The sequence below is a fragment of the Sus scrofa genome, chromosome 6 (assembly GCF_054392235.1).
Source record: "Sus scrofa isolate SSC_HxYL_T2T_F1_AM1 chromosome 6, Sscrofa_HxYL_maternal_Yorkshire_Landrace_v2.0, whole genome shotgun sequence".
NCBI classification, from domain to species: Eukaryota; Metazoa; Chordata; class Mammalia; order Artiodactyla; family Suidae; genus Sus; species Sus scrofa.
Window position 1 is genome coordinate 61,804,375 of NC_139388.1, and position 19,043 is coordinate 61,823,417.

At 40.0% G+C, this 19,043-nt stretch overlaps 1 long non-coding RNA gene across 1 annotated transcript in view; it reads right to left on the reverse strand.

Annotated features, from left to right (window-relative positions):
- The window catches only part of LOC146402444 (uncharacterized), a 30,027-nt gene extending 11,516 nt beyond the window's left edge, over positions 1–18,511 (reverse strand). Inside the window, exon 1 of the long non-coding RNA XR_014806622.1 lies at positions 18,141–18,511. This is a non-coding gene — a long non-coding RNA (uncharacterized LOC146402444). The remainder of the gene's footprint in view (positions 1–18,140) is intronic.
- Between the last annotated feature and the right edge of the window lie 532 nt (positions 18,512–19,043).

Consider the following 19,043-nt stretch of genomic DNA (forward strand, 5'->3'; position numbering starts at 1 on the left):
CCCCACAAAATACAAAGGGGTGCTTTTGCATAGAAAAACCCAAGACTATAGAGGTCTCCCTAAACTCACAGAAAAATAAAAATATAAGCAAAATAGAGAAGCCCAGGAACCACTGCCAGTTAAAAGACCAGAAGAATTCATCTGAAGAAGCAAACAATGAAACCAATCTCTGAAGTCAAACAGACACTGAGTTCAAAGGGAGACAAGGAAAATGGTGAAGGAATTAAGGGTGAATATGAAGGAATTAAGAGCGGATATAGGAGTTCCCATTGTGGCACAGCAGAAACGAATCTGACTAGGAACCATGAGGTTGGGGGTTTGATCCCTGGCCTCACTTAGTGGGTTAAGGATCCAGCATTGCCATGAGCTGTGGTGTAGGTCACAGATGCATCTCGGACCCTGCATTGCTGTGTCTGTGGCATAGGCCAGCAGCTACAGCTCCAATTAGACCCCTAGCCTGGGAACCTCCATATGCCATGGGTGTGGCCCTAAAAAAACAAAAAGACAAAAAAAAAAACTTTTTTAAGAGCGGATATAAACAGTAATGCAGATTACTTTAGAAAGGAACTAGAAAATATAAGGAGGAACCAAGAAAAATAAGAAAATTCATTTGCAGAGATACAAACTGAGTTAAAGGCACTAAAGAGCATAATGAATAATGCAAAGGAATGAATTAGTGACTTAGAGGATAGAATAATGGAAATCACCCAATCAGGACAGCAGACAGAAACCAAATGAAAAAAAAAATGAAAGCAATACAGGAGATCTATGGGACAATATAAAATAGCCCAATCTATGCATAATAGGAATTCCAGAAGGAGAAGGAAAAGAAAAGGGGATTGAAAATATACTTGAAGAATTTATGTCTGAAAACTTTCCAAATCTAAAGAAAAAGATATTAAGACACAGGAAGCACAGAGGGCCCCAAACAATTTAAACCAAAAAAAGCCCACACCAAAACATATAATAAAAATGGCAAAAGCTAAAGAGAGGATTCTGACGGCAGGAAGAGAAACACAAAGCATTAATTATAAGGGAACCCCCATAAGCATACCAGCTGATTTCTCTAAAGAAACACTACAGGCCAGAACAGAGTGGCAAGATATATTCTAAGTTCTAAAAGGGAAAATTTTGCAACCTAGAATACTCTACCCAGAAGGAATACCATTTAAAATAGAAGGAGAAATAAAGACTTTCTCCAAGAACATCAGCAAAAACTAAAGGAGTACAGCAATACTAAACCCATTTTGAAATACTGAAAAGGCTTCTCTAAATAAAAAGGAAGTAAGAAGAAATGGGATGGAGGAAATCACAACTGGAAAGCAATCACATAAATAAGCTGGAGTACAGATCTAAAAGGAAGAAAAAAAACCTATTATAAAAGTGATGATAGGAGTTCCCATCATGGTGCAGTGGAAACAAATCCAACTAGGAACCATGAGATTGCGGGTTCAATCCCTGGCCTCGCTCTTGGGTTAAGGACTCGGCATTGCTGTGAGCTGTGTTGTAGGTCGCAGATACGTCTAGGATCGGGTGTTGGTGTGGCTCTGGCGTAGGCCAGCAGCTACAGCTCCGATTGGACCCCTAGCCTGGGAACCTCCATATGCCACGGGTACTGCCTTAAAAGGTCAAAAAAAAAAAAAAAAGACCAAAAAAAAAAAGTGACGATAAACACAAGAAACATCTAAAGGACAAACATGAAGATTTTAAAAAAGGACTTCAAAATCAGACTGTAGGGAAGAAAAGTAAGATAATCTAGACTCTTTTTTTTTATAATGTGTTTGAGACTGTATCAGGCTAAAGCAAGTGGATATAGGATTGGGTTAACATCCTTAAAAAACAGGGCAACTGCAAATCAAAACCAAACATTACATTCACAAAAATTAAAAAGGGAAGTAAGTATACGAGCATAAAATAAAAGGAAATCATCTGACCAAAAAAAAAAAAAGGAAAAAAAGGAACAGATGAGAAACATAGAACCAATTGTAAAAGAGGGTTTAAATGGAAATAAAAAATATTTATCAATAATTACCTTAAATGTTAATGGAAAGAATGCTCCAATCAAAAGACACAGAGTAGCAGATTGGATAAAAAATCAAGAGCCTACAATATGCTTCTACAAGAGATTCTCCTTAGGGCAAAGGATACATATAAATTGAGAGTGAGGGGATGGGAAAAAGATATTTCATGCCAATGGACAAGATAGGAAAGCGGGAGTTGCAATACCCATATCAGATAAAATAGACTTTAAAATGAAGGCCCTAAAGGAAGACAAAGAAAGACACTATTTAATGATAAAATGATTCATTCAAAAAGACGGTATTACAATCATCAATATATATGCCCCAAATATAGGGGCACCAAGATACATACAACAAATACTAACAGACATAAAAGGAAAAATTGATGGAATAGAATAATAGTAGATTTAAAACCCCACTCACATAAATGGACAGATCCCCTAGACAAAAAAATCAATCAGGCAACAAAGATCCTAAATGACACCATCTTAGAGTAAAACTGAATTGACATTTGCAGGACATTCCACTAAAAAAATCAGAATATACATTCTTTTCAAGTGCATATGGAACATTCTCAAGAACTGATCATGTACTGGGGAAAAAAACTAGCCTCAACAAATTTAAGATTACAGAAATTATTTCAAGTATCTTCTCTGACTACAATGGCATGAAACTAGAAATTGACCACAGGAAAAGAAATGAGAAAAAACTGACTACATGGAGACTAAACAACATGCTACTGAAAAACAAATGGGTGGACAAGAAAATCAAAAAGAAAATTCAAAAATAACTTGAGGCACCTGGTAATGAAGACACAACCATTCAAAATCTATGAGATGTGGCAGTGACAATGTCAGATCCTTAACCACTAAGCCACAAGGAAACTCCATGAAACTATACTCTTTTTTTTGGTCTTTTTCCCTTTTCTAGGGCTGCTCCTACAGCATATGGAGGTTCCTAGGCTAGGGGTCTAAACAGAGCTGTAGCCACCAGCCTACACCAGAGCCACAGCAACTCAGGATCTGAGCTGTGTCTGCAACCTACACCACAGCTCATGGCAACACCAGACCCTTAACCCACTGAGCAAGGCCAGGGATTAAACCTGCAACATCATTGTTCCTAGTCAGATTCATTAACCACTGAGCCATGATGGGAACTCCAAAACTATACACTTAATATCATTTTCATTAACCAAACATATCCATATCCCTATCTATCTATCTATCCTTTGTATTAACACAAATAATGTACTTTTATATTAGGGGAAGGGAAGGAGGATCTTTATTTTGTCCATAAACCTCAATCCCTCTGAATCAAGAATAAGAAAATATTATAGGATTATAGCACCAAAGCAAGCAAACCAAAGAGCATTATAGAGACGGGATTAAGATGGTGGAATAAAGGACTGGAGCTCATCTTCTCTCATAAAAACAAAAAATTACCACCAAGTGCTGAACAACCTTCAACCAAATGGACTGGAAACTTTCAAAAGGATATCCTACTCTAGAAGACAAATAGGTGGCCACATGAAGAAGTAAGAGGGGCGATTACATGATGTAAGCAACCCCGTACCTCCCAGGTGGGAAGCTCCACAGACTGGAAAGTAACTGTATCACAGAGACTTGCTTATAGGAGTGAGAGTTTTGAGCCACACCTCAAGTTGCCATGCCTGGGGCTCTGGCATTGGGAGAAAGAGCCCCCAGAGCATCTGGTATTGAAGACCAGTGGGGCTTTTCCATGGGACTTGAGGAAACAGAGACCCCATTCTTGAAAGGCTCACACAGACTTTCATGTGCACTGGGTCCCAGGGCAAAGCAAAGTCTCCATAGGAATCTGGGTTGGACCTGACTGCAGTTCTTGGAGGACATCCTGGGAAAACAGGGGGTGACTTTGGCTCATTGTGGGGGAAGGGCATTGGAGGCCAAGCTCTTGGGAATATTCATCAGTGTGCGTTTATCTGGAGGTTGCCATTTTGGGAAAATCTGGCCCCACTGATCAGTGCTGAGAAGTCCCAGGCCAAACAATAATCCAGGTGGGATCACAGCCCCACCCATCCAGTAAACAGGCTGCCTAAAGACCCCCCAGGCACACAGCCACTTCTAATTTCACCCAGAGAAAAAGCCCCACCCACCAGAGGGATTAGAATCAGCTCCACCTACCAGTGGGCAGGCACCAGTCCCTCCCATCAGGAAGCCTACAGCAAACCCCTGTACCAACTTAGCCACAAGGGGGACAGATACCAGAAGGAAGAGACTACAACTCTACTGTCTGCAAAAAGGACACCACACCAAAAACCTGTAAAAATGAAAAGGCAGAGAACTACAACTCAGATAAGGGAGAAAAAAACAAACGAATAAAAAAAAAAAAACAAAAAAACAAAAAAACAGAAAAACAGCTAAGTGATTGGGAGATTCTCAGCCTCCAGGAAAAAGACTTTAGACTGTTGGTGCTGAAGATGATGCAAGACATTGGAAATAAACCAGAGGCAAAGATGGATAACTTGCAGGAAACACTGAGCAAAGAACTATGAGGTTTAAAACTTAAGCAAGCAGCAATGCAAAATAAAATAACTGAAATAAAAAGCTCATTAGAAGCAACCAAAAGCAGAATACAGAAGGCAGAATGAATAAGCAAGGTGGAGGACAGACTAGTGGGAATCACAGATGTAGAATAGAAAAGAGAAAAAAGATTGGAAAGAAATGAAGAGAGTTTGGAGACCTCTGGGACAACATCAAATGCACCAACATCTGTTATTACAGGGATGCCAGAAGGAGAAGAGAGAGAGAAGGGACAGAAAAAATATTTGAGGAGATAATAGCCAAAAACTTCCCTAACATGGGAAACAAACCACTCATTCAAACCCAGGAAGTGCAACGAGTCCCATGTAAAATAAACCCAAGGAAGAACACCTCGAGACACATATTAATCAAACTGACCAAAATTAAAGACAAAGAGAAAATCTTGAAAGCAGCTAGGGAAAAGAAACAAATAACATACAAGGAAACCCTGATAAGGTTATTAGCAGATTTTTCAGTAGAAACTCTGCAGGCCAGAAGTGAGTGGCATGATATAATTAAAGTGATGAAAGGAAAAAAACTCCAACCAAGATTACTTTACCCAGCAAGGCTCTCATTCAGATTTGAAGGTGAAATCAAAAGCTTCACAGATAAGCAAACATTGAGAGAATTCAGCAGCACTAAACCAGCTTTACAACAAATACTAAAGGAACTTCTCTAGGCAGAAAAGAAAAGACAACAGGAAACAAAAATACCACAAATGACAAGGCTCACCAGTAAAAGCATATATACAGTAAAGATAGAAATCATCCATGCACAATTATGCTACAAAAAGTCAGAAATCGTGAGGAGGGTACAAATGCAGGACACTGAGATGCACTTGTAATTAAGAGACCAACTTAAAACAATCTTGTATGTATATAGACTCCTATATCAAAATTTCAGGGCAACTGCAAACCAAAAATCTACAATTGGTAAACAAACAAATAAGAACAATCCACTCAAATACAACAATAAAAATAGTCATTAAACCACAAGAAGAGAGACCAAGAGAAGGGAAGAAAGAAGAGCAACAAAAACGAATCCAAAAGAGTTAATAAAATGGCAATAAGAATATACACATCAAGGAGGAGGCAAGATGGTAGAAGAGTAGGGGGACACGCTCACCCTCTCCCACAAACACAACAAAAAACCACATCTACAGGATAAACGACTCACACAGAACAGCAACAAATTGCTGGAAGAACCTAAACTCCAATGACGGCAAGAATTTCGTGACATTACTAGGTAAAACAAGAGAAGAGAGGAGAGTGAGAGAAGGGGAATCTGAGCCGGATGGGCACTCCTGAAAGGGAACTGCAGAGGAGAAAGGGATCCCACACCCTGGAAAGTCACCTACTTGACAGAAAGATCAACCGAATCAGAGGAATCTCCAGATGCAGAGAAGAGTGTAGCAGTAAGTCGGAGTTCTGAAAAGCAGAGCAAGAACTGAATTGATCATCTGAACTACGGGCACAGTCACCAAAAATTGAGACGCCTGGATGGGGGCTGGGCACTGAGACCTCAGCTCCAGAAGTTAGTCTCCAGGAAAGGGCTGGGGGGGCGGGGTGGAGTGGAGACTTGGGAGGTCTAGAAACCAGTCTGTCAAGTTTGATGGGGCAGGGACTCCCTGGGAGACTAGAAAGCAGAGCATTGCAGGGGGAGGGAGCAATACGCTAAGGGCAGGGAAGTGGAAAGTCATATCACAGGGAACCTGGGAGAAGAGCCAGGTCTGCGCCAGTGTTGGGGAGGGGAGAGAAGAAGGGGTGGCCCCCATATAATACTCCCCACGCCACAGAGAGCTTACTGGCCTGCTAGCTATCAGAAAGCTGTGCTTCCCAGTGCATTCTGCCCCCCACCCCCGCCCCCTGCCTCCCCTTATGCACACGCCAGACCTGGGGCTGCCTGCCATCCGGGAGGGCTGGCCTCAACAATTGCCAGAAGCCTACCACTGCAGGGGCTGTGCCTGACCTGGCCTGCTTGCCCTTTGGAGGGGCTACACCCCCACAGAGCAGCACCAAACACCACCAGCCCCCAGGAAAAGGCCTGCAGCCCAGAAAAGCTAGAACAAGCTTGGCCGGGCTGTGAAAAGATCTGCCTAATTCTTGGAAAGTCCTTCCGAGTTGGGCTGCCCCGGGGAAGAGCCTCTTGGGTTCACAGCAGCCCATCTAGCTGCTCCATCCCTCAGGGGGTGTCGCATTCCTATGGAACAGCTGCTCAGCACCACCAGCCCCCTAGAGGAGCCCCTGCAGCCCAGAAAAAGCTAGAACAAGCTTGGCCAGGCCATGAAAAGATCTTCCTAATTCTCACACAGTCCTTCTGAGTCGGGCTGCCCTGGGGAAGAGCCTCTTGGGTTTGCAGTGGCCCAGCTAGCTGCTCCAGCCCTTGGGGGGTGCCTCACTCCCACGGAACAGCTGCCCAGCACTGCCAGCCACCCACAAGAGCCCCTGCAGCCTGGAAAAGCTTGAACAAGCTTGGCTGGGCCGTAAAAAGATCTACCTACATTCTCAGACAGTCCTTCTGAGTCAGGCTGCCCTGCAGAAGAGCCTCTTGGGTTCTCAGTGACCCAGCTAGCTTGGGGGGTGCTGCACTCCTGCAGAACAGCTGCCCAGCACCGCCAGCCCCCTGCAAGAGCCCCACAGCCCCAAAACACCAGAGTAAGTTCTGCCTGGCCGAGTGAAATCTGCTCCCATCGTGGTGTGGACCTCCCAGTCCTGTCTGACCTCAGGAAGTCCTCCTTTGCTTCAGAGAGACCCTGTTAGCCCTACCAACACTCCAGAAAAGCCATGCTGCCTCAAAAAAAGACTGACCAACAACGCCAGCCCTCAGGAAACATTCCACGGCAGTGACAAGGCAAACACTGCCCGATAATGGAGAGTACAACTCCACCAGGAAAAATAAAACAACAAGCAAGATGAAGAAGCTGGGAAACCACCCTCAGTTAAACCAACAGGAGAACTCACCTAAAACAGTCAACAATGAAACAGATCTCTGCAGTCTGACAGACCTGGAGTTCAAAAGAGAAATAGTGAAAACACTGAAGGAATTAAGAGAAGATATGAACAGTAATGCAGACACCCTCAGAAAGGAACTCGAAAATATAAGGAGGAGCCAAGAGAAACTAGAAACTTCATTTGCAGAGATGCAAACTGAACTAAGGGCAGTAAAAACCAGAATGAATAATGCAGAAGAATGAATCAGTGATATGGAAGATAGAATAATGGAAATCACCCAAACAGGTCAGAAGACAGAAAACCAAATCAAAAAACTGGAAAGCAATATAAGAGACCTATGGGATAATATAAAGCAGGCCAATCTACGCATAATAGGAATTCTAGAAGGAGTAGAAAAAGATAAGGGAGTGGAAAATATATTTGAGGAAATTATCGCTGGAAACTTCCCAAATCTAAAGGATACTGAGTTCAAGATACAGGAAGCACAGAGGGCCCCAAACAAGTTGAACCCAAATAGACCCACACCAAGACACATTACAATAAAAATGGCAAAAGTTAGTGATAAAGAGAGGATCCTAAAGGCAGCAAGAGAAAAGCAGAATGTTACCTACAAGGGAACCCGCATAAGATTATCAGCTGATTTCTCTACAGAAACACTACAGGCCAGGAAGGAATGGCAAGAGATACTTAAAGTGCTAAAAGGAAAAAATATGCAACCTAGAATACTCTATCCAGAAAGAATATCATTTAAAATAGAAGGGGAAAGAAAAATTTTTTCCAACAAACAAAAGCTAAAAGAATACAGCAATACAAAACCCAGGCTAAAAGAAATACTGAAAGGGCTTCTCTAAACCAAAAAGAAAGGAAGGAAAGAAAGGGAGGAAAAAGAAAAAAAAAAAAGAAGAGGAAGAACTAGGATTGAGGAAACCACAATCAGAGAGCAGTCTTTCAAATAAGCCAGCATATAGATTTAATCATGAACATATTTCAAACAAAATAAAATTAAAAAGAAAAAGAGTCATCAAAATCATAAAATGTGGGCAAGGGATGTTAGGAAATAAATAACCCTTTTTCTGGTTTGTTTGTTTCTCTTCTTAATTTTAATATAATAATGAAGTGTTTGAACCTACAGGACCATCAGGCTAAAACACACAATTATAGGAAGGGATTAGCATACTTAAAAAACAGGGCAACCACAAGCCAAAACCAAACATTGCATTCACAAAAAATGAAAAAAAAAAAAAAAAAAAAACACTCAAGTAGATAATAACCGGAGACCATCCAACCAAAAAAAGAAAGGAAGAATGGAGAACCATAGAATCAACTGGAACACGAGGTTCAAATGGCAATAAATAATCATCTATCAATTATCACCTTAAATGTCACTGGACTGAATGCCCCAATCAAAAGACACAGAGTGGCTGAGTGGATAAAAAGGCAAAAACCTTCAATATGCTGCCTACAAGAAACTCACCTTAGGACAAAGGACACATATAGATTAAAAGTGAAGGGGTGGGGAGTCCCCGTCGTGGCGCAGTGGTTAACGAATCCGACTAGGAACCATGAGGTTGCGGGTTTGGTCCCTGCCCTTGCTCAGTGGGTTAACGATCCAGCGTTGCTGTGAGCTGTGGTGTAGGTTGCAGACGCGGCTCGGATCCCGCGTTGCTGTGGCTCTGGCGTAGGCTGGCAGCTACAGCTCCGATTCGACCCCTAGCCTGGGAACCTCCATATGCCGTGGCAGCGGCCCAAGAAATAGCAAAAAAGACAAAAAAAAAAAAAAAAAGTGAAGGGGTGGGAAAAAATATTTCATGCCAATAGACATGACAGGAAAGCAGGAGTTGCAATACTCATATCAGACAAAATAGACTTGAAAACAAAAGACATAAAGTAAGACAAAGAAGGACACTATTTAATGATTAAGGGATCCATCCAAGGAGAGGATGTTACTATCGTCAACATATATGCCCCAAATATAGGAGCACCCAGACACATACAACAAATATTAACAGACATAAAGGGAGAAATTGATGGGAATACAATCATAGTAGGAGACTTGAATACCCCACTCACATCAATGGACAGATCCTCTAGACAGAAAACCAATAAAGCAACAGAGATCCTAAAGGAAACAATAGAAAAGTTAGACTTAATTGGTATCTTCAGGACACTACATCCAAAAAAATCAGAATACACATTCTTCTCAAATGCTCATGCAACATTCTCAAGACTCGACCACATATTCGGACACAAAGCTAACCACGACAAATTTAGGAGCATAGAAATTATCTCAAGTATCTTCTCTGACCACAACGCCATGAAATTAGAAATCAACCATGGGAAAAGAAATGTGAAAAAACCTACTCCATGGAGACTAAACAACATGCTACTAAAAAACCAATGGGTCAATGAGGAAACCAAGAAGGAAATTAAAACATACCTTGAAACAAATGATAATGAAAACACAACCTCTCAAAATCTATGGGACACTGCAAAAACAGTGCTCAGAGGGAAATTTATAGCGATACAGGCCTTTCTCAAAAAAGAAGAAAGATCCCAAATTGACAACTTAACCCTCCACCAAAATGAATTAGAAAAAGAACAAAAAAGACCTAAAGTCAGCAAAAGAAAGGAAATTATAAAGATCAAAGAAGAAATCAACAAAATAGAGATTCAAAAAAACAATAGAGAAAATTAATAAAACTAAGAGCTGGTTCTTTGAAAAGGTAAAAAAAATTGACAAACCCCTGGCCAGACTCACTAAAAAGAAGAGAGAAAGAACCCAAATAAACAAAATTATAAATGAAAAAGGAGAAATCACAACAGATACTGCAGAAATACAAAACACCATAAGAGAATACTATGAACAACTGTATGGCAACAAGTTTGACAATCAGGAAGAAATGGAAAATTTTCTAGAATCTCACAGCCTGCCAAAACTGAATCAAGAAGAAACAGACCAACTGAACAGATCAATCACTAGAAATGAAATCGAAGAAGTCATAAAAACACTCCCTACAAATAAAAGTCCAGGACCAAATGGCTTCACAGGCGAATTCTACCAAACATATAAAGAGGAACTGGTGCCCATCCTCCTTAAACTCTTTCAAAAGGTTGAAGAAGAAGGAATACTCCCAAAGACATTCTATGATGCCACCATCACCCTCACTCCAAAACCAGACAAAGATACCACCAAAAAGAAAACTATCGGCCAATATCTTTGATAAATATAGATGCAAAAATTCTCAGAAAAATCTTAGCCAACTGAATCCAACAACATATCAAAAAAATCATATACCATGACCAGGTAGGGTTCATCCCAGGTTCACAAGGATGGTTCAACATATGCAAATCAATCAACATCATACACCACATTAACAAAAGAAAAGTCAAAAATCATATGATCATCTCAAAAGATGCAGAAAAAACTTTTGAAAAAGTCCAACATCCATTCATGATCAAGACCCTCGCCAAAGTGGGTATAGAGGGAACATTCCTGAACATAATCAAAGCCATTTATGGTAAATCCACAGCAAATATAATCCTCAATGGGGAAAAACTTAAAGCCTTCTCACTCAAATCTGGAACAAGACAGGGATGCCCACTCTCACCACTGCTATTCAACATAGTTTTGGAAGTCCTAGCCACAGCAATTAGACAAACAAAAGAAATAAAAGGCATCCATATAGGAAGAGAAGAGATAAAACTGTCACTGTATGCAGGCGACATGATTCTACACATAGAAAACCCTAAGGACTCAACCCCAAAACTCCTTGAACTGATTCATAAATTCAGCAAAGTAGCAGGATATAAGATTAACATTCAGAAGTCAGTCGCATTTCTGTATACCAGCAATGAAACATTAGAAAAGGAATACAAAAAAATGATACCTTTTAAAATTGTACCTCACAAAATCAAATACCTGGGAATACACCTCACCAAGGAGGTAAAGGACTTATATGCCCAGAACTATAAAACTTTAATCAAAGAAGTCAAAGAAGATGTAAAGAAATGGAAAGATAGTCCATGTTCCTGGATTGGGAAAATCAATATTGTAAAAATGGCCATACTACCCAAAGCAATCTACAGATTCAATGCAATCCCTATCAAATTACCCATGACTTTTTTCACAGAATGAGAACAAACAATCCAAACATTTATATGGAACCACAGAAGACCCAGAATCGCCAAAGCAATCCTGAGAAACAAAAACCAAGCAGGAGGCATAACTCTCCCAGACTTCAAGAAATATTACAAAACCACAGTCATCAAAACAGTGTGGTACTGGTATCAAAACAGACAGACAAATGGAACAGAATAGAGAACCCGGAAATAAACCCTGACACCTATGGTCAATTAATCTTTGACAAGGAAGGCAAGAACATAAAATGGGAAAAAGAAAGTCTATTCAGCAAGCATTGCTGGGAAACCTGGACAGCTGCATGCAAAGCAATGAAACTAGAACACACCTTTACACCATGCACAAAAATAAACTCCAAATGGCTGAAAGACTTAAACATAAGACAGGACACCATCAAACTCCTAGAAGAGAACATAGGCAAAACACTCTCTGACATCAACATCATGAATATTTTCTCAGGTCAGTCTCCCAAAGCAATAGAACTTAGAGCAAAAATAAACCCATGGGACCTCATCAAACTGAAAAGCTTTTGCACAGCAAAGGAACCCAAAAGAAAACAAAAAGACAACTTTCAGAATGGGAGAAAATAGTTTCAAATGATGCAACGGACAAGGGCTTAATCTCTAGAATATATAAGCAACTTAGACAACTCCACAGCAAAAAAGCCAATCAATCAATGGAAAAATGGGCAAAAGACCTGAACAGACATTTCTCCAAGGAAGATATACAGATGGCCAGCAAACACATGAAAAAATGCTCAACATCACTGATTATAAGAGAAATGCAAATCAAAACAACCGTGAGATACCACCTCACACCAGTCAGAACGGCCATCATTATAAGTCCACAAATAACAATTGCTGGAGGGGCTGTGGAGAAAAGGGAACCCTCCTGCACTGTTGGTGGGAATGTAAACTGGTACAGCCACTATGGAGAACAGTTTGGAGATACCTTAGAAATCTACACATAGAACTTCCATATGACCCTACAATCCCACTCTTGGGCATATATCCGGACAAAACTCTACTTAAAAGAGACACATGCACCCACATGTTCATTGAAGCACTATTCACAATAGCCAGGACATGGAAACAACCCAAATGTCCATCAACAGATGATTGGATTCAGAAGATGTGATATAGATACACAATGGAATACTACTCAGCCATAAAAAAGAATGACATAATGCCATTTGCAGCAACATGGATGGAACTAGAGAATCTCATCCTGAGTGAAATGAGCCAGAAAGACAAAGACAAATACCATATGATATCACTTATAACTGGAATCTAATATCCAGCACAAATGAAACTTTCCACAGAAAAGAAAATCATGGACCTGGAAAATAGACTTGTGGCTGCCCAATGGGAGAAGGAGGGAGTGGGAGGGATCAGGAGCTTGGGCTTATCAGACACAACTTAGAATAGATTTACAAGGAGATCCTGCTGAGTAGCATTGAGAACTGTATCTAGATACTCATACTGCAACAGAACAAAGGGTGGGGGGAAATGTATACATATAAGGATAACTTGATCCCCTTGCTGTACAGTGGGAAAAAAATAAAAAATTTAAAAAAAGAATGTACATATCAATAATTCCCTTAATGTTAATGGAGTAAATGCCCCAACCAAAAGACATAGACTGGCTGAATGGACCCGAAAACAAGATCCATATATATGCTGTCTTCAAGAGACCCACTTCACTTCTAGGGACACATACAAATTGAAAATAAGAGGATGGAAGAAAATATTCCATCCAAACAGAAATAAAAAGAAAGCCAGAGTAGCAATACTCATACCAAACAAAATAGACCTTTAAATGAAGAATATTTTAAGGGACAAGGAAGGTCACTACATAATGATCAAAGGATCAATCCAAGAAGAAGATATAACAATTTTAAATATCTATGTACCCAATATTGGATCAGCACAATATATAAGGCAACTGCTAACAACCTTAAAAGGACAAATAAGATGATAACACAATCATAGTGGGGGACTGTAACACCCCACTTACAGCAATGGACAGATCATCCAGACAGAAAATCAATAAGGAAACACAGACCCTGAAAGAACCATTAGACCAGATGGACTTAATAGATGTTTATAGGACACTCCATCCAAAAGCAATAGAATACACCTTCTTCTCAAGTGCACATGGAACACTCTCTAAGATTGATCACATCCTGGGCTACAAGTCAAGCCTCAGTAACTTTATGAAAATTCAAGTCATATCAAGCATCTTTTCTGAACACGCTATACGACTGGAAATCAACAACAAGAAAAAAAACTGAAAAGAACAAAAATGTATAGAGACTAAACAACATGCTACTAAAAAACCAATGGATCACTGAAGAAATCAAAGAGGAAATTAAATAATACCTAGCAGCAAATGACAACAAAGATACAACACTCCAAAACCTATGGGAGGCAGGAAAAGCTGTTCTAAGAGGAAAGTTTATAGCAATACAAGCCCACCTCAGAAAACAAGAAAAAAGCTCAAATCAACACGCTAACTTTACATCTAAAGCAGTTCAAGAGAGAAGAACAGACAAGACTAAAGTTAGTAGAAGGAAAGAAAACATAAAGATCAGAGCAGAAATCAATGAAATGGAAACATAGAAAACCATAGAAAAGATCAATGAAACAAAAAGCTGGTTCTTTGAAAAGATGAACACAATTGATAAACCCTTAGCCAGACTTACCAAGAAAAAAAGAGGGAGGACTCAAATCACTAAAATTAGAAATGAAAAAGGAGAAGTAACAACAGACATCACAGAAATACAAAGGATCATAAGAGACTACTATATGCAACTATATGCCAATAAAACAGAAAACCTAGAAGAAATGGACAAATTCTTTAAAAAGTACAATCTTCCAAGACTAAGCCAAGATGAAATAGAAAAGATGAATGGACCAATCACACGAACTGAAGTTGAAACTGTGATTTTAAAACTTCCAACAAACAAAAGTCCAGGACCAGATGGCTTCACAGGTGAATTCTATCAAACATTTAGAGAAGAGCTAACGCCTATCCTTCTGAAACTATTCCAAAAAAATTGCAGAGGAAGGGATACTCCCAAACTCATTCTATGAGGCCACCATCACCCTGATACCAAAACCAGACAAAGATACCACACACACAAAAAAAAAAAAAAGAAAAGAAAACTACAGGCCAATTTCACTGATGAACATCGCCACAAAAATCTTCAAGAAAATACTAGCAAACTGCATCCAACAATACATTAAAAGGATTGTACATCATGATCAAGTGTTATTTATCCCAGGGATGCAAGGATTCTTCAATATCCACAAATCCATCAGTGTGATACACCACATTAACAAACTGAAGAATAAAAACCACATGATCCTCTCCATAGATGCAGAAAAAGCCTTTGACAAAATCCAACACCCATTTCTGATAAAAACCCTTCAGAAAGTGGGCATAGAAGGAACCTACCTCAACATAATAAAGGCCACATATGACAAACCCACAGCAAACATCATTCTCAATGGTGAAAAGCTGAAAGAATTCCACTGAGATCAGGAACAAGATAAGGATGTCTGCTCTTGCCACTACTCTTCAACACAGTTTTGGAAGTCCTAGCCATGGCAATCAGAGAAATAAAAGGAATCCAAATTGGAAAGGAAGAAGTAAAACTATCACTATTTGCAGATGACATGATACTATACCTAGAGAATCCCAAAGACTCTACCAGAAAACTGTTATAGCTTATCAATGAATTTGGCAAAGTCACAGGATAGAAAATTAATACACAGAAATCATCTGCATTTCTATATAGTAGCAATGAAAAATCAGAAAGAGAAAGTAAGGAAACAATCCCATTTACTATCATTTCAGAAAGAATAAAATACTTAAGTATAAACCAACCTAAAGAGACAAAAGACCTGTACTCTGAAAACTATAAGATGCTGATGAAAGAAATCAAAGATGACACAGATGGAAAGACCACGCTCTTGGACTGGAAGAGGCAAAGTTATAAAAATGACTATACTACCTAAGGCAATCTACAGATTCATTGTAATCCCTAGAAAACTACCAAGGACATTTTTCACAGAACTAGAACAAAATATTTTAAAGTTTGGAAGCACAAAAAACAAAACAAACAAACAAACAAAAAACAACAACAGAAGAGCCAAAGCAATCCTGAGAAAGAAAAATGAAGCTGGAGGAATCAGGCTTCTGTACTTCAGACTATACTACAAAGTTACAGTCATAAAACCATATGGTACTGGCACAAAGACAGAAATATAGATCAGTGGAACAGGATAGAAAGCCCAGAATTCAACCCATGCACCTACAGCCAACTCATCTATGACAAAGGAGGCAAGAATATACAATGGAGAAAATACAGCCTGTTCAATAAGTGCTGCTGAGAAAATTGGACATCCACATGGAAAAGAAATAAAATAAACAAAAATAAAGTCAAAATGGACTAAAGATCCAGATATAAGACCAGATATTATAAAACTCTTAGAGGAAAACATAGGCCAAACCCTCTCCAACATAAACAACAGCAACATCTTCTCAGATCCACCTCCTAGAGTAATGAGAATCAAAACAAAAATAAACAAATGGGACCTAATCAAACTTAAAGGTTTCTGCACAGCAAAGGAAACCCTAAACAAAACGAAAAGACAACCTGCAGAATAGGAGAAAATCTTTGCAAATGAAGCGACTGACAAGGGATTCATCTCCAAAATTTATCAACACCTCCTACAGCTCCATATCAAAAAAAAAAACCCATCAAAAAATGGGCAGAAGATCTAAACAGACAGTTCTCCAAAGAAGACATACAGATGGCCACAAAACACATGAAAAGATGTTCAACATAACTCATTATTAGAGAAATGCAAATCAAAACCATGATGAGGTACCCCCTTATACCAGCCAGCATGGCCATCATCCAAAAGTCAACAAACAGTAAGTGCTGGAAAGGGTGTGGAGAAAAAGGAACCCTAGGACACTGTTGGCAGGATTGTAAATTGGTGCAACCACTGTGGAAAGCAATATGGAGATTCCTCAGAAAACTAAACATAGAACGACCATTTGATCCAGCAATCCCACTCCTGGGCATCTATCCAGAGAAAACCAGAACTTGAAAAGATACATGTACTCCAATGTTCACTGCAGCACTGTATACAATATCCAAGACATGGATGTAATCTAAATGTCCATCAACAGAGGAGTGGATCCAGAAGATGTGGTACATATACACAATGGAATATTACTCAGCAATTAAAAGGAAAGAAATAATGGCATTTGCAGCAACATGGATGGACCTAGAAATCATCATGCTAAGTGAGGTCAGTCAGAGACAGCAATATCAAATGCTATCACTTACATGTAGAATCTAAAAAAAGGACACAATGAACTTCTTTGCACAACAGATACTGACTCAAAAGACTTTAAAAACTTATGGTTTCCAAAGGAGACAGGTTGGGGTGGGGTGATGCACTGGGGGTTTGGGATGGAAATGCTACAAAATTTGGTTATGATCTTTGTACAACTATAAATGTAATTGAGTAAAAAAGAAAGTATTTATGTCAATGAAGTCAATATTATTTTCAATCAAGTAAATCATAAATCTATTTGTGCAATATACCCTTTGTATTTTTTTTTTGTCTTTTATAAGGTGTCACCTGCAGCATATGGAGGTTCCCAGTCTAGGGGTCTAATCGAGGCTACAGCTGCTGGCCTACACCAGAGCCACAGCAACGCAGGATCCCAGCCGTGTCTGCAACCTATACTGCAGCTCATGGCAACACCAGATCCTTAACCCACTGAGCAAGGCCTGGAATTGAACCTGAAACCTCATGGTTCCTAGTTGGATTCTTTAACCACTGAGGCACAATGGGAACTCCAATATGTGCATTTTCTTAATCTTGTTCTAAAGAGATGACGCTGCATCCAGATGTAAGTGAATCATTCCATTTTTCCCCTTATTCACTAAGATCCCAACACCTCACTCCATCCCACTGGGAATCTGGGATACCAATGCCTTCCTGTGTTGACCTCTCATAAAGGGAGTATTTTCAATACTTGAAAAACATTCATTCATGATGAGAATTCATGCTCTTCTAGGAACCCAGATGCAAACAATGGAGAAAAGGCTGTGGAACATAATGGAGATGTATTCTAAAGAGCTGATCTTGACTCTCACAAGGATAAAAGTTTAAAAATAGGAGTTCCCTTGTGGCAGTGGATTAAGGACCTGACATTGTCATTGAAGCAGCTCTGGTTGCTGCTCTGCCACAGTTTCAATCCTTGACCTGGGAACTTCCACAGGCCATGGGAGTGGCCAAAAAAAAAAATTGAAATATAAGTAGTTGAAAACAACCTCGCTAGGCAGGAACACCAAAAGTAGGTAATTAAAGGTTTGCAGGTTCTCAATTCATGACATTTCATGAGGAAAAACGAACCCGACCTCTGACCCAGACAGGACATTTACCTGAGAAGCTGCCATTTCTTCCTCTTCTTCCTTCTGCTCTGGGTCCTTTTCTCATCAATATTATGTTGAGGAATCACATAAGCATCTTGGGAATATACCTTCAAAGAAGTCAGCACCGCTCCTTTCCCTTCTCCCAACACATCCACAGGTAGAGAGACTGTGAAAGGCTGAAAAAGCCAACCTCTCCTGTCCTTTGTCTCAAGACAGTTTTGGGCACAATCAGCTCTTAGGTGGAGACCAATCCGTGAGTTTCTCTTTGTCATCTACAGGTGTTCTCTCTTCATATAAAGGTCCAAAAACTCTGCTAACGTGGGGTACGAAGGCTGCACTGACTTGCCTCTCCAAGGACTGAAACGTGATCTAAACTCTCCCCAAGACCCAAAAACCCACGGGCTTAACCATGGCCTCACAGTAGAATCACCTGGAGCACTTAATTAACACAACCCTGCTGCTCTCACGGAACTAATAGCCTCTATGTGGAGGGTACAGGTGATGTTACTTCTTAACACTGATCAAGCGATCCTCAGATGGGGACCACTTAGCTAAACATTTTTTTTCTGAACCTTTAAAATGCATAAAAATCTCTTTGGAATCAGGACCCCATTCTAAAAAGTTATGAAACTTCCCGTTTCAGGTGGGGCCCAGAAAGTGACATATTTCACAAGTTCCCTGTTAGTACCAATGCTGTTCCCACAAGACCTGTTTTCAGTTTCAATACAGAAATCACACTCGGCACACCTGAGACCTCTGAGTATTGCGAGCATCTGGGGCAGGAACTTCTAGAAGCACAAACTCCTTCAGCCTAATTCCCTGGAAAGTGGCTCTTCCTGGAATGGGTGTGGCCCTGTCATTACCTAATGCACAGAAGCTTGGGGAAGAGGAGATGGGAGGTCTGTTATTGGC